This window comes from Lissotriton vulgaris, chromosome 3_1, assembly GCF_964263255.1.
Source record: "Lissotriton vulgaris chromosome 3_1, aLisVul1.2, whole genome shotgun sequence".
NCBI lineage: Eukaryota > Metazoa > Chordata > Amphibia > Caudata > Salamandridae > Lissotriton > Lissotriton vulgaris.
The window spans coordinates 1,017,904,947-1,017,921,125 of NC_141689.1; the positions used below are offsets into that span (position 1 = coordinate 1,017,904,947).

At 42.6% G+C, this 16,179-nt stretch overlaps 1 protein-coding gene across 4 annotated transcripts in view; it reads right to left on the bottom strand.

The window, feature by feature from the left end:
* NFIB (nuclear factor I B) overlaps window positions 1-16,179 on the bottom strand; it is a 364,276-nt gene that overhangs the window by 223,014 nt on the left and 125,083 nt on the right. The gene's annotated exons all lie outside the window — the stretch shown is intronic.

Consider the following 16,179-nt stretch of genomic DNA (forward strand, 5'->3'; position numbering starts at 1 on the left):
TATCAATAAATCCTAGCCACAATCAAATCAGATGTATTACTATGTGGCTGAAAACTAGGAATCCTGGACTAGATAAGACATCTGTGAGTTACTAATGCATTGGATTAACCTGGTTTAAATTAAGGCATTTCTACATAAAATATAATTTTAGCTTTTGCTGGTTATTGGAAGGCGACTAAGGGTTCTCATAGGAAGCTCCATATTTCCAGGAGATCGTGCAAGTAGAGAAGATACCAGTGAGACAACATACAACAGCGCAAATGGAAAAAAAGCAATAATAGGTGTTGGATTCCTGGCACCTTGTGATCCAAGTCATAGGTGTACTCATAATAATTGTTGGCTTGCTGAAAGATGAAAGGTCTGGCAATGGTCAATACGAGCAGTCACCTAATATTCCTTGTATCACGTCAATGAGTATGTGTTATTTTCAAGCTTTATGCCTCAGGTCATACACAGCAAGCAAATGGAAATGATTAAAAATCAAACTTATTTAACCCTTTCGATGCTCATGACGAGCTCAGCTCGTCATGATGCACAGTTGAGCTGTGCTGATGACGAGCTGAGCTCGTCATGACACCAGCAAAATGGCAATTTCCAGCACAGGGGGGGGGGGGGGGGAACGCCTAGCAGCCAAGGTGTTAATAAGTTCATAAGTGCACAAGTGAGGCCTGTCAGCCATGTTTAGAATGTGCCCTCTGTTAAAAAAGCCCCCTCGCTCTGTTAGTGATACCCCTAATCTTTTGCAGTACCCAGCTACAAAATAGCAAATATCACAATGCAAAATTCTTTCAACTTTTTTTCGCCACAGGATAGGTGAGGGAGCAATACATTCCTTGCAATGTATAGTGACGTGTTAATATTGTTCAGCTTTCTGAGCTACGTCATGTATACAATGAACTGGGTCAGACTGAACTACGACTGCTTGAAACGTCTAGTCGCCACTCCAACAATGCAACGGCACACTTATTTTGGGCTGATTTGTAATGTGTATAAATGTTTACTGTCAACAGGCTGCAGACCCACACAACACAAATCACTATGCCCCCCCCTCCACCCCCCCGATGGTCATTTGTAATCCGATCTGCAAGGGGAAACGGACAAAATCTATTTTGGAAAGTCATTTTGCTCCCTCCGCCGAGGAAAGAACATTTTATGTTCTCATTATATCCTCTAACATCAGGCTCTCATGTTCTTGGCATCACTGGTTTCAAATGAAATGAAGTGTGACCTCGGACTGTGCCCAACCTTACTCTAACAAGCACAACACATGCAAAAATTAAAATAATGAGCAGGAGTTGGCATGGTCGGAACAGCTGCTCAACGTCAGACTTCGAATGAAGTCTTCTTTAACGGCTGGAGCCCAGGGCTCTGTATGCGCACTTTTTTTAGCAGCCTAGTGCTGGCTGAAAGATTGGGTGCTTCCCGCCATGCTTCCTTTCTCAAAATGGCTGACATATAACAATCCGTTTTTATTTTAAAAAGGTAATGTTTCGGCCTAATTTCAAACCTTTGGTCACATAAACCCTCCGGCCATTGCATAACTGCCAACTTACAAAATCACTTCACCGTGTGAGGAGGGGGTTGGCCTTAGAGGGGGAGACAAATCCACAGTTTACTGTGGTTTTCAGCTAGACCTCCCTCACACGGTGTGATTTCGGCTCCTTACCGGGTGACCGCGTGAAGGGAGCCCAAATCTTGAAGGGAGTTCAAAACGGTGTGGCACTATGTGAGCTGGCAGCTATGCTATTGGCTGAAGTAAGGATCCCTTTTCCAGTGCTGCGGCAGGATTCCTTGTGGAGCAGCGGCCTGGCCAGGCCGTGCAGGCCTCGGCTAATCACCCAGCAGGGCTCGCCGGAGACGCATTCACATATCAGCAAAGAGAGACAGAAACAAGCCACTCAGCCACTAACCGCTCTGCCTCCGAACGAGCATTAACTCCAAGACAATGGCCGGAGAATATGGCTTTAATTGTGCATACATATTTTTATTCATTACGCTGAATAAGCAGTAAAAAGGCCGCTCCACGGGGCACCGGCTTCATAACACATTAATAACGTTCCTTAAAGGTTCTGGCAGGGGGCCAGCACAGTCCATTAACTTCTAGCAAGTAGTAAAAAAGAAAAGGAGCCATTTCGGGCTGCTTTTGTGGTCATGAATGAAACAGCGGGCAGTCGGCGGGCGGACGTCACTTTGGATCTGGACGTGGCCGCGGACGCGTCGCCGCTCATCAAAGCGGTCTGGGGATCGGTCGACGCACGCGGCGCGCCCGCCGGACCCCTCGCGCGCTCCTGCCCCTCGTTCCTTTAGAAGAGGAGGTAAGCCCGCGGAAGAATTCCTGTAATGAAGATCTGTTTGTTTTGCTAACAAGCTGTCAGGCTGCATCTGGGTGTGCAGGCTCAGTGCGAGGCCAACAATGGGACACAATATGTCTTTTGAGAGCTGCGGAGAGGCCAGTCAGTTGCTGGGCTTGTAGAAGGGAGCGCTTTTCCCTTTACCTGCTACAACAGGATATACCGCGATCGCAGTTGACCGTTTGCCACCTCTATTTAAAATAATAATATTAAAGAAACCATATTTGGAGGTCGTTTTTGTGCATCTATGTACCAACCATTTTTTACTTGATAAAACGGGCTATGATCGGTTTACATGTTTATTTTTCGCTGCTGGGTACATTAGGAAAGTATCTAACCACAGGGATCCTGTTTTTACCCTGAAGTCTGTTTACCTAAAATCCGTAGTAAGTTAACCATGCAAATGGGACAGTCGAATCAACTCTATCCCATAGCCAGAAAATAACTTTACTAACATGACAACACGGGGCTTAATTCAGCGCTCAAGTGACCAAAGAAACAGGCCACAAAAATCCAGTAAGGCCTTTTGACATTCGACCTCCAACGTAACCCCCTCCCCCCAAACCATTGTGCGGAGCTGAAAAGCTGTTCAGCAGCCTTTGGAAACATATACTGAAACAGTTCTAACTTCACAAAGCTTGCCATGTTTAAAACCTCAGGACATTCGTTGGAAAATTGTGAATTTTGCCACATTTTGCATCACATGTTGCACTGTGTGAAAACATGGATCTACAGTGATATACTTTGTTGGAAAGGGGCGTTCTTTTCCTCTGCAACGCCCTGCGCCTATAAAAGCTCAGCAACATATAAACAAGCAGAGAAAACATTCTGCACACATTTTCGGAGAAGGGTTCTACTGTGGTGGAAAGCCATTTAGGAAAATATGTGCAAAAGAAAACCTGAATACTTTTCAAACTTCGCAAAGAAGGTGTAAATGGAAAGCTTCATAAAACATTATGGAGGACAAACATTTCCATACCTCTATCAGAAATTGGATGTATTATGTATGCAAATGAGAAGATTGTAATATGCTATTACTACACTCTCCACCTCTGCATATATGGCTTATGCTAGGGTGTTTTTTCAGGAGTATTTTTTTCTTAAACCAGGGACGCAAGGAGTTAAATTTGTGATGGAAAGTAAAATAACATGGAAGAGACCTCCCGACTCTTAGGAGAGTTATTTCGCTCTGTAAAGTAATCTGAGAGGCAGAAAGCAATGTTTTTATGTTAAACGAGGTCTAATTTGGAAACAAACAGGAATCCCATCTTTGCACTGTAGTAATACATGTGTGCATGTCTGCTTATTAAAATAGTTGCCCTAAATAACATGCATTATTGTGCAACATTTTTTTTCACTGGAATGGCACGTGTGTGTGTGTGTGTAGACATATATATACACTTTAATGTTGAAAGTCTGCATTAATTCTCCTATTTTAGAGCCAAGAGTTCAAATAAGATTTATACGACAAAGCAAATGAGTTGTGTCTATGTGGCTGGTATCTTGAATCATCGTGCATCGGCTGAGGCCCTACTGAAAGAGATCTTTGTAGCTGTGGCTACTCTAGCGGAGGCGGGTCATAAAATCATACCTCCCTCTCTTCCTCTGTGTCACACCAAAGGTATGGAAAGGAACAAAAGCAACCAGGGATTAGCAGGTGCTGAGTGAAAGTCCTTCAGATCGCAGCGTTTCTCAATGAACGCTTCTTTTCACTGGAGCCGCCACTAAGACGGCTTGTTCTCGTCGTTTGAACACGCGGAGAGTCACCTGATGCACCTGCCCCTTGTGGGTTTATCAACGATTAGCACGTTGCTCTCCATCCCGCAACAACTGGTGATGGCCTTGTGTGCTCTTGGGCCACAGTGGGTCATCAGCCCCAGATATGGCTTGATAATGTTTGCCTGTAATTAGGGCTTTAAGTGGGATGAATAAACTGGGGGGTCTCTCAAAGGGGTGTGGCCAGTTTAATCAGGGGCGTGGCTTTAAACACTTAACGCTAAAAATCTGTGTTTAGCATAGTGTGCCGCCCGACTTGTATTTTTCTTTTTCTTTCATTGCATCCAGATATGTGATACAGCAAGTAACATCATACCTACAACAAGTAATGACTATTGGCTTTGTCAATGGTTATTAGTTGCATAAGATAAATAAGCTGCAACTATGGCTTGTTACATATAATATTTAAAAAGCTTCCAATTAAAGCCTTGGTGACCCCACCACAATATTGCTGCTCTTGCGTTTCAGAAAGAGAAGGGAAATCCAGAAAGTAAAATGAATCTTTAAAGGATTTCCCTTTCCCCACACAACGCTCACCTGGCATGACGTCATGCCGTAACTTCTCTGCTAGTGAGAAATGTACAGCGCACATTGATGTGCTTGCTGTCTCGAAACGGGTCTCTCTCGGGATGATTTGCGCCCTGGCACTTTTTACCGGACTGCAGTGACAGCAAACTGCTGTCGCTGCAGTCCGGAAAAGAACCAGACCGCCTGTGCCAGGGCCCAAAACAGAGCCCGATAGAGACCCGTTTCGAGGGCCTCTTAAAAAAACTGCCGGTGCTCAGACCCCTTGAGACCCGGCCCACTTAAAGCCCTGCCTGTAATGCATAGGCAGAAAACACTTTACTTTAATCAAACAATGGACAACTGATCACCCAGTGCAGAATAATACACCCACCCATACACGTAAAGCTCACAAAGCTCTTTGATGATTGAATACAATTTACCTTCACAATAAACCACATTACTTCTAAATTAAACACCGAACACATTCTTTGCTTATCTCACACAACTGAGCACCAACAATCATGAGAGAAAATCAATTAAAGGAATAGAACATCCCATACCATCGTCTTGACATTTTCAGAAATGATTCAAAGTGCTAGGTTCATAGATGTCAATGATTAGGATAACGTAAGAACTACAAAGGTTCATCAAAATAAGCAAATTTATCAGCCTATGTAAAACAGTTAGGAAAATGCAACGCACCTAAGGTAAACACTTGAGCGGTCATAATATTGTGAGCATTCACAACCATATGTAATAAATCTGGCTGTAAGTTCTGCAGAATGTATGTAAAAGCAGGCAGAAATCCCCCTTTCTAAACCATGGGAAAAGTAGGAAGGGATTACCTTATATATAATTATATAAATACGTTTTTACATGTAAAGAAAACTGGAAAAATATGTTTTCTTAAATGTAAGCTCCTACACCAATGCTATCAAGTTCTCTGAAACGTGCAGAATCCACAAACGTTGAGTATGAAAAATAGGCTTGCCCCAGAATCACATACATAGATTTCCATCTATGGAGAGGGGGCATCTGAGGTAGATCTTGCATGTAAATGTGGTAGTTTTGTGAATCAAGTGAACAGTTGTATATCTCTGCAATGCGTAGGTCTACCATTGTCCCAGAGATTTATTTATAAATCATTCCCATTGACTCCAGGAAGTTTATGCTGACTGACTGACTCCAGGATTGTATATATGATAATGTAGCCATACCCCGAACATATACAACGCTTTGGCCTTGATTATGAGTAGGGTGGAGTTTTCCAACCCCTGCACAAACCCCTGAAGGTGCTTAGGCCACAATTTCAAGTTCTGTAGAGTTTACCACGCCCAGTAATTACTGGGTGTGATGAAGTCCGTGACTACAGTAGTTGCCATGATATGTGAATAATAAAGCACAAACCCGATGGAGTCAAACTTTACTGGGCACGATATATAGCAACGACCCATCTTGAGCAGTTATAATCAGGGCCTAAGGGTATTATGGCATTGAGTTGGTCACGTCACTGTAAAATCAAAACACTCAGAAGCTTTGGGTGCTGCACTGAATAAAATAATATATACAAGACAGAAACAGGCACCCTGGGACATCTCCATTTTTTGTTTGCCATATGAAATACATCAATGCACCAGTGATATTCCATGGGGATGCTGACATTTCTGTGTTTTTTGCAAAGTCCTAATGCAGGTGGATTTTTTAAATGCCATGCAAACTGGAACCTGCAGTATGCGGTTGTCGCTTGATCAATGCTATGCCAGCGATGCCTTGACATACCCAATATGGGAGCACTACTGAATACAATTTACCATTGGGCTGATTCTGAAACCTATTCTGAAGTCATTTCCCGATGTATGCCAGTGGGAAGAGTTCTTCCATACAATGTAGAAGGCATTCTAGGCAGCTTGTTGGAACAGCATCTTACACAATTATGCCACCAGGGTTAGTGTAACTGATATGTGAAGGCTAAATTACAGTTGTTGTTGGAAATAAATGAGAGAAGCTGGACTGGGGTAATGCATAAAGGTGCCCCTCTAATCCATACCCACAACAAAGCAAACATACCCCAGTATTGTTCTCAAATAAGGGAGCCAGACATCCTCATTAATGAGCCTCTTTACTTATTTTAGGATGATTTGTGTCCCAATAATCCAGATACTGAACGGACAGCCTTATACTCTATTCAGCAACAGAAGATCAGCGGTAGCATGAAACGAGAATGGAGGACGTGTGCAGCAGAGGATTGTCTCTGAACCATTTCAAAGGTTTTCTCTCAAATACATGCTTTTTCATGACTTCAAAAAAACATAATTCTGCACCCTATCCCTTTTGTATATCTTCCTAAAACCAACCTTCCACGGGTGATCTCAATATACTGCTATGGAGATGAGCACCTAACATTCGGGAACAAACAACAAATGAGACATCCGCCGATCAGACAAAAGCACTCATAGGGTTGGAGAGTTCAATCAGAGGGTAGCGACTACCATGTTTTTGAGTGTGATAGTATTTTTGAAATCACAGAATAATATTTTGCACAGTGCCTTCTTAAAGTAGTCCTCCTTTAATAACTGGAAGGGATTTTTGCTTCTGCCCTGCCTTGGGGGCTACTGGCTTTTGTTCTTGTTTTGTCATGTCCTAACTTGTACCTCACTGGACAGCTGAGGTGCATTGATTGCAGCTCTGGCACAAGTGGTTTTGGAGCTCCAGGTGAAAATACCATTTCCATTTGGATGCTACTTCCCCGCAACCCTACCGCCCAAGCAGCAGGGTCCTTTTCAGGCTATTTGTTCTCATATGGCACCCTCTTGTGGCACTTTGTGGTAGTGGTGCAAGGCAGATGCCTGCAATTGCCTAACTATAGCACCAGCCCTGACTAGTTGTAAACCACTGATCTCAAGTATTGTGAAGCAGATACACCTATGGCACACCATTGGTGTGAAGTTTTGCATAGATCAATAAGATATTGTTGGGTATTCACCAAGTGCCCACACAGCCCTAAATTGTAGGCTGCCTGGATGGATGGGACCCTGTATATATCAAGGTAGCAACGTTACTTAAGTTTGCGAGCTAAAAACCTAATTAAAGTGCAGCCTGTACCCAGGAGTCCTGCGTTCAAAATAATGAGTATAATGTCTGGAGCTTCTCCTATTTCCTCACAGGTGTGCCTTTTGAGAACCTCAGCAGCACAGTGCAGGACACAACGAATTGCCAGGTGCATACATCAGTATCAAAAATGACAGACAAACTGTAGAGTTCAGCATTCTGTTGCAGAGCACAAAAACTTCTTCAAGAGTGAAAGAATGACATAGGCATGTGAGAATGAGCAATGAAATATGCTTTATACCACAAAAAATACTCTCACAATAGCAACTGCGCCTTTCCACTGAAGGGAGAATTCATAATTTCTCTGACTAAGCTCAGAAGAATGGCAAGCATGCTGGTTGGTTGGCGGAACAGGGGTGCCCTCACGCATAAAGCTGTCTGATATCAGAAGTCTTAAACCCAAAGCTCGTGTGAGCGAACAAATGTTAAAATTTTAATTCCAGCCATGACTGGAGACACCGCTCGTTTAGAAGTCAAGATAGCGCTCGGAAGCCATGGCACTAGGTAGGCCAATTCTTGCACGTTGATTAGAAACCTGGTGGAGAGGAATATATGATGTCACAACGCAAACAATTACAACGCATGCTTTTACAACACACGGTTTTTACCTCGCAACTACCATTACATCGTATGATTTTACAAAGCATGCCATTACCACGCATTTTTAAAAACTGCCATTACAACGCATACCATTACAACGCATAATACTTTTAGGGTAAGTGTTGGATAGTGTAGGGGTAAAGATTACTATTCCCACTCCAGTGAGTGCAACAGTAGGGAAAGTGTTGGATAGCATAGGGGTAAAAATTACTATTCCCATCTACCCCAAAACCCATACCTACCCTATAACTAAAAAATCTCCATTACTCACTGTATAATGCATCCTAATAGCATGCGTTGTAACGGTATGCGTTGTAATGACATCCTTTGTAGTGACATGTGTTGTAATGGCATGCATTGTAATGGCAGGCAATGTAAAGGCAGTTGCGTTGTAACAGTTGCGCTGTGAAAGCAGTGCGATGTAATGACTACATTGTAATAGATGTTTCCCGATGGAGAGATGCCTCTGTTTGTGATGTGTGTGGTGCATTCACCATATGGGCCCCTTCACACTACATGATACATATCCTGCCTATCCTTCTTCATTTAGTTCCACCCTAAGTAAATGACGTAGGAAGTAGAGGTGGGCAAGACATCAAATTGTTGATCCGGAGCTCAGCCTGTGGACTGGGTTGCTCTTACAGCCACAACAGAAGCCAAGCCATCAATAAATTTGGCATGTAAATGACAATGAAAACAATTGGAAAAGGCTGTAAACATAAAACTATTCTTTTCTTGAAGGCTTGTGTTTCACATTTTACATTAAATTATATCCCTGCATTGATATCAGTTAAAATAATATTTTTAAACATGACTTTCCCTTCTCATGCCTTGTTTTCACTGCGTTGAGTGCACAGAGAGATACAAGCTTGTCGGTGCAATGTACATTTGACAATACTGATCTACGTGGATAACATTATTATCTGATACACCATGCATAGATTTTTATATATCCCACATCCTGAAATGAATACATTGAATGTGCTTGCAGATCTGATACTTAGTCAAAATCGGACACATGGAAGTAAAGTAATTTGCCTAGAATCACACAATTAAGTCACTTGGGGAAGGTGAGATGTCTTTAAGTAGGAATTTTTTAGCCTGAGACATTTTCTGCTCAGACCACCCTCCTAGCAGAGTATTGTGTACCTTTATTACGTGGAGTAAATCCCTTGGATACATTTTTCACTACTTTTTACTGATGGCATTCAGGTAATTTTACTTATTTTGTGAAATGTCATGTTATTTTGCGGTAAAAAACAATATGCAAATTCGCAAAACTTAACCTTGAAGTGCAGCAATATAGCTTTTTTGTTTTTCAAGTTCCTATTACTAGCTGCCACTTTAAGGGCATATAGTCTACGATTTTAACGAGCAGCAGGGGCTCATGAATGAGTTATGAAGCCACATGATTAACGATCAATGGGCTTATGTGAGCATCTCATTTCAGAAGTGGCAGCAAGACGTGATGTACCCAGATATAGCAAAGCATATCTCCATCTGCGAGTTACTGCTGTACACACACACCATGCGTGTCCTCGTACAACCCACTGACACAGCCCACTAAAAGCCAAACACACTCAAATGCAATTTTGCAAGATTTAATCAAGCACATTTACGTTGTAAAGTGCAAGGAATTTAGGAAGCACTTATTCATGTTGTAAGGAGCACTTCTAAGGATTCTGCATCTAGCCCATATCAGACACAGAGGTGTATCCTGCACAGACACCGATGAAACCTTACAGGTCCATGGGTTCCTCATTGTGTACAAAACATCTAAGTGCAATGATTGCTCTTGAGCACGCAATGAGAGAAAGAGATTTGCACAGGCCGCCATTTTCTCTCTGCTTTCTGTTGCACCCTAATCTCCCAAATGGCTGGTGGTAACAAGTGTCCAGAAATAAAGCAGCAGCTAGGCTTGGAAGATAAAATTGTTTGATGGTGAAGTGCTATAATTACATACTGTACATCAAGGCCCATCGACGGTTCACGCGAGGGCAAAGCGGAGAAGCCAACTTAATCCCCTTGCTGGCGTATCTCTCGGCTTTGCCTAACAATACCCCTTTTTGTTCATGCTCGTGGCAGGAACAAGTTAACTTACAGCAGAAGAATAAATAACGAAAAAGAAAATTTGCAAAAATCCCTTCTTTTGTTTTGTGCTTGAGTGATATAGTATTATATACTTAAATGTTCAAAAATATTATTCAGTCAGAAAGTTCTGGGAGAAGAAAATGTCTTTCTTTTGTGTGGAAATATAATAAACCTACACTTGGATACTGTTAACGGCAAAAGGAGAAACTAATGCACAAGTATCATAATAGCGGGTTCGAGCAGGAAGCGGCAAATGCTTCCACGTTTTGACTGCACCGCATAGTTTGCCCAATTGCAGCATGCTAGAGAACATTGCTGTAGGCATGGTGTACTGATCCTATGTTATTCAAAGCAAGGCTTCACAGGGAGATTGGTGACCGTACTGGAACAGGAACGCTTTGTTCCCAGCAAAAGGAGTTCATTCTCCCATTCTAGTCCTTCTCTTTCGCCACTGATGCTAATCCTGGATTTTACAAGTTTTGCATAGTTTCTTCCTCTTTTGTCACACCTATACTGCTGCTGCAGCACGCCAGTCACACTCCAGGCTCCTGAAAAGAGCCAGAACTTCAGTGCACACCTAGCAGTTAACACAACTGATAATATTTAAGCACAATCTAACACATGCAGCACAATTGCATGTGTGGGTATGCCACGTTAATGGTCTGGTCTGGAGACAGCTTTAGGTGTTTTGCTAGTCTCATTTAATAATTAAAAAAAATCATGAATAAAAATGCAGTCAAACATACAGGGGCTTTGGGTCAGGACTCTTTATCCATTGGTCTATTTAATGGACATTTACATTTTGCAACTACCAACCACAGAATAGGGCAATGGTCAGATTGTGTCAGCCATTAGCGCTCTTGTACTGTGAATGTGGTATTTGTGTGATCACATGTGCACAGCGGCCTAAAAAGGTGCGCACTTCAGTTTCAGGGCTGGCGGGCCAATACTTTACTTTGCAACTGCTTTGTTCTTTCCTTTGCATATCCTTTTACATTTTTTAGGCACCCTTGTGTGTTAGCGAATGTCATCATGTTGTCATAATTCAATGTCAATAGTGTATTTTCTATGGTGCAATAAGTATCATATCTTCTTGTGATGTGCATTACTACTACAAGAGTTTCTATATCTGTTGCAAATTGACCTGCCTAAGTGGAAGGACATAGACAGGTCTAATAAAATTGCACGTAAAGATTCCTTTGAAAAAAATTCAACCATATGGATGCCAACGTGTTTTATTTCCTTTTTCTGTTTTATTGCAGCCTATTTGCAATAAAAAACATTCAGCCATTGCACAAGCTTACCAACGCCAGATCTATTGGCTCTGCCAGTGCTTGTTTAATGTAATGCAAATTGACCACCACATCAATCAGATCTATAAAACTATTTTGCAACAAAATATGGTGTTCGGATGTGATAAAAAATTCCTGCATCTATTTTACAGAGGGAGAATTGGGACTTGGTGAATGAAAAAGACAAGATAGTAGATGTCTGCAGCAGGAGGATACCCGACATGTGCAGCACGCTAACCTTGAATTAACCACCATATGGTGATTGAACTGCTTCAGTCGCAGCCTCCCTGTAACCGGCGAAATGGCTACCACCACCCATGACAACAGAGAGTACCAGAGCTCTTTGTAGGGAGCTCTGTAGTTAAAGTTTAGAAGAACCTGAGCAGACAGAAGAGTTGGGGCATAGAGGGCGAGCAAGCTACTGCTTGCTGTTTGAGATGGGTAGTAGCATGCAGGTTTCTGGTGGCACACTGCTTCTCCAGCCATGCCCAGCATCTTGATGGCAGCTTCCAGTTCGGTCTCCACGTAGACAGCTGTCAACAAAAGAGCCTGAAAAGTGAAACAGATCCCACCAGATGTTTTCACGCAGCCCCTGTAGCTTCTTCTTCGATGGCACAGCTTCTGCCTGGTCCCTTCTCCCTCCCTCTTAAATAGACCTACAAGGTCTCCCTAACTCTCCACTGTTCCTGCCCCCTTGTCCATCTGTTCTCTCTACCTGCCATTTTCCATGTTTGCTCAAACTCCCTTTTTTCCCTTCTCTCTGTCTCCCTCTCGCCCTGCATCCATCCCCCTTCTCACTTACTGTCTCTTTTCTCCACCTGCCATATTCAGATTCTGGCTCGGTGGTTTATAAACCCTTCTTCTATGTTTTCTACTTCCACCTATTCCTCTCTCCCTTATTATTATTATTATTATGTTTCTTATATAGCGCCAGAATCGACCCCCGAAGGGGTATCTCCGCGCTTGCCTTGGGAACCCGTCCTGGCTTTTCCCTGTGAGATGGCCCCTACAGGGCATCCAAGGTGAAAGAGAGGCATCCCGCCGCGGTGGGGCCGTTGTGGAGATTAAGCAAGCTTAATGCCCAGAGTTGCAGAGTGTGAACCCATGATTAGGTCAGGCACCGAAGCGAGAATTATCGAGTCCATGGACATTTGAGCTCAAGACCCTGCCGCGTCGGGAATTGAACCCTGGTCCCGGGTCTGACCTCTGCTTCAGGGTCTGCCTGCTCTAACCAGTGAGCCACACTTCTCCACTCCTCAGTCCTCCCCTTTCCTCCTCTTGTAGCCCCTCCTCTTCGCTTGATGCGGTTTTTCTGCATGATGTGGGAACCCCCCAACCCACAATTAATGTTAAGTAAGAAATCATACTGTCCCTTTGAACTTGTTCTTTGTACAGCATTTTGATATGCAAATGCTTAAGTCGCGCTCAGTAAAACCTATAGATAAACACATAGATGCAATCTCCTGAGGCTTCTCATTTCCAGCACTTAGTGCAAGTGGCTTCCATGGACAATGACACACCCAGTGCAGGTGTTCTGAAAGCACAACATGCCTTTCCTTCCTCTGACCAAGCAGCTGATTGCCCCCTCAGAAAGTCATAACATCAAAATCACCACTGCCGAACAATGACCACCATTGCTCTTTTGTTAATTTGTAAAAGATTTTGAGGCTGCCCCCCCTCCACACACACACACACACTCATCTCAAGCTGTTTACTGAATACATGCACAGAAATAATTCTGCAGGTAAATCATGGGTCAATGAGAAGCGATGCTAATCCGAAAGGCAGAAAAAGACTGTTGCATAAGTGAAGTTTAGCAGGCTAAAAAAGAATTGCAATTAAATCATAACGTTAGAACTCAGACCCTAAAAAGTCAGGCCACAATGACACGATATTCATCTTTAAGGCATTCCTAGTTAACACGAGTTGGAAGCATGGTCTTTGCTGTTGCCACTTGAATTGACTTTGCTTCACTGTTGCTAAGAGCCAACCCACCTACCTACCCCATTACATTAATGCTAAGGACTGTGTTAAAAAAAAAGGTATGTGACGGTGTGATGTTTTTCTCGTGCAATTTCCCAATCATTCTTGTGAATACTATGATTACTACTGTAATTTGTGAATTTTCCTGCAACTGGTGTGTTTTCAAGTTAAAAAAGGTCCATCACACCCTTTAAAACAAATATTCGATTAAAAATAGCCAGTATCCGTTCCAGCAACAAAGTTATATAGAAAACGGTTTTTAAATTAAATTGTGAGAAAGTGGTCCATTCACTTTTAATATTAGCAAGAACTCGCGAGGGACTGTGCTCAGTTTACGGGGGAAACTATGACATGACGCACGTGTAGGAAAAGCAGGATAGTCCACAAACTATGGGTAGGCCAAAAATCAGCATCTCCGCGAGGCTGCTTTGAATAGAAGCTTGCATGCCACTCAGTGGCGTAGCTTGGGTGGTCCAGAGGGGTGGTTGCCAAAGGTGCAAATTTCATAGGGGCGCAACATTTTAAACAAAAGTTTTGCTACCCCCATAACCCCTGAACCATTAGCACTTCCCGAGCTAAAGGTCCACGGGTTAAAGGGGGGAAAACTTTCTTTTAAAATTTTGCCCCAGGCGCTGGTAACCCACGCTACGCCACTGACACCACTTGTTAAAATATCAGGATAGGGACTATGGGCCAAACGTATCAAGCCTTTTTCCCATTTGCAAATGGGCAGATTCTCAGAATCGGCCTGTTTGCGAACTGGAAAAAGCCTTTTGGGATGTATCATCCCAAAAGGCCATTGCAAAATAGAGAATTGCAAAATTTGCGATTCTCTATTTTGCAAATGCAATTAAGGAATTGCAAATTGCAATTACTTAAATGCAATTCTGGAAGCACCAGAAATTTGCAATTTGGCCTTAAGGAATCGCAAATTACCCCCAACTTCAAGTTGGTGGTAATTTGCGATTTTCTTTAAAAAAGCACTTTTGATTTTTTTAAAGTGCCATATGTCGCACAAACATGCCCTTAGGGCATGTATGGGTGCAAAATGTGTACACATGCATATTTCAGGGGTGCAACTGGGTGTCCTTTTGGTACCCTTGCAACCTTGAAATTGCATTCTCAATTTGCGATTCTCTAATTGATAATCGTAAATTGAGAATGTCTTCCCATTCATTCCTATTGGCTTCCTAGCCCATAGGAATGAATGGGAAGGTATTCCTTATTTGCGTATCTCAATTTGCGAATCGCAAATAAGGAATATGTAGAATTCGCCAACTTTTTAGCAAATCCTACAAACATTGCATTCTTCGATTCTCTAATTGCGATTCGCTAAAAATCGCATTTTGTGAATCGCAAAACTCTTTTTTGATACATATGGCCCTATATCTATTAGCCAGAATTCGAAGACCGCTAAAGATGGCAGTGCATAGGTCTGGCAAGCACAAAATAAAATACATTCTTTCATCTGGTTATGAATCAGCATGGTCAAACATTGTTTTTTGCTTAGTGTCTCAGTCTAATTATAATACTTTTGCCTCCTTGTCGATTCGTGTTAGTTCTTATTGATTGAAATACATAGTATGTAAAGTTGATGATGAACTATGAATTGGATAAACAAAAAAGCAAATACATATAACAAAAAGATATCTAGTAGAGGTACAATGGTACCTTTAAAGGAACAGTGGCGTCCGGCTTTCTGTCGGGGTTGTACGATACTTTACCCAGGTTGATAATAATGACCAAAGCTAATACTGCCTGCGCTACATCACCTAGCACTAGATAGTCACAGTATGTATATGAAAATGATTCTTAACTCCACTTCTACTTATCCAGACTTAACATGGAAAGTATTGGTTAGGTGATATAGTCGTGTGATAAGAACATGCAATTTAGTAGTAGTATACCTCTGCAGATGGTGAAAGTCCAGGATGGTGCTCCTTAGTGAGTACCGTAAGGAGTAACAACATTACATGCATGGAGTTGGGTTGCTGAATATTCAAAGCCTGTGCATTTGTGGATTTGGTGTGTATACAGGAGGCAGCAGCATTAGAGAATGGAGTTTGGGAGGCACAGGATTGTCCTAGAGTTGGAAGCATTTAGGGAACAGCAGTAACTTAAAGATGGCGGGTGTGAGAGCCTCATGAACGAAGAGAAACATCACATTCCAGAGGAAAAGCCTAGCACAAACAAGGGTGGCGCAGGTGGGCTTAATAAAATAATGCACACAGAGATCTTACTTTGTTGGCTGTTGGTTTTAAACTGGTTTCGCCTCAGCGCACTGGGAAAAGAGAACGTCAAGGTGCCATTAATACGGCTGATAGTCTGAGCATGAACTCCCCAAGAGTAAGACAATCTTCAGTGAATACTGCTCTTGTTCGCTGTGACACAGGATCATAGCTATACCTCCCTGACGAGGCCTAACAAGGCTGAAATACCTTGAGGTAGGATGCGTTCTATTCTGGGCAGGG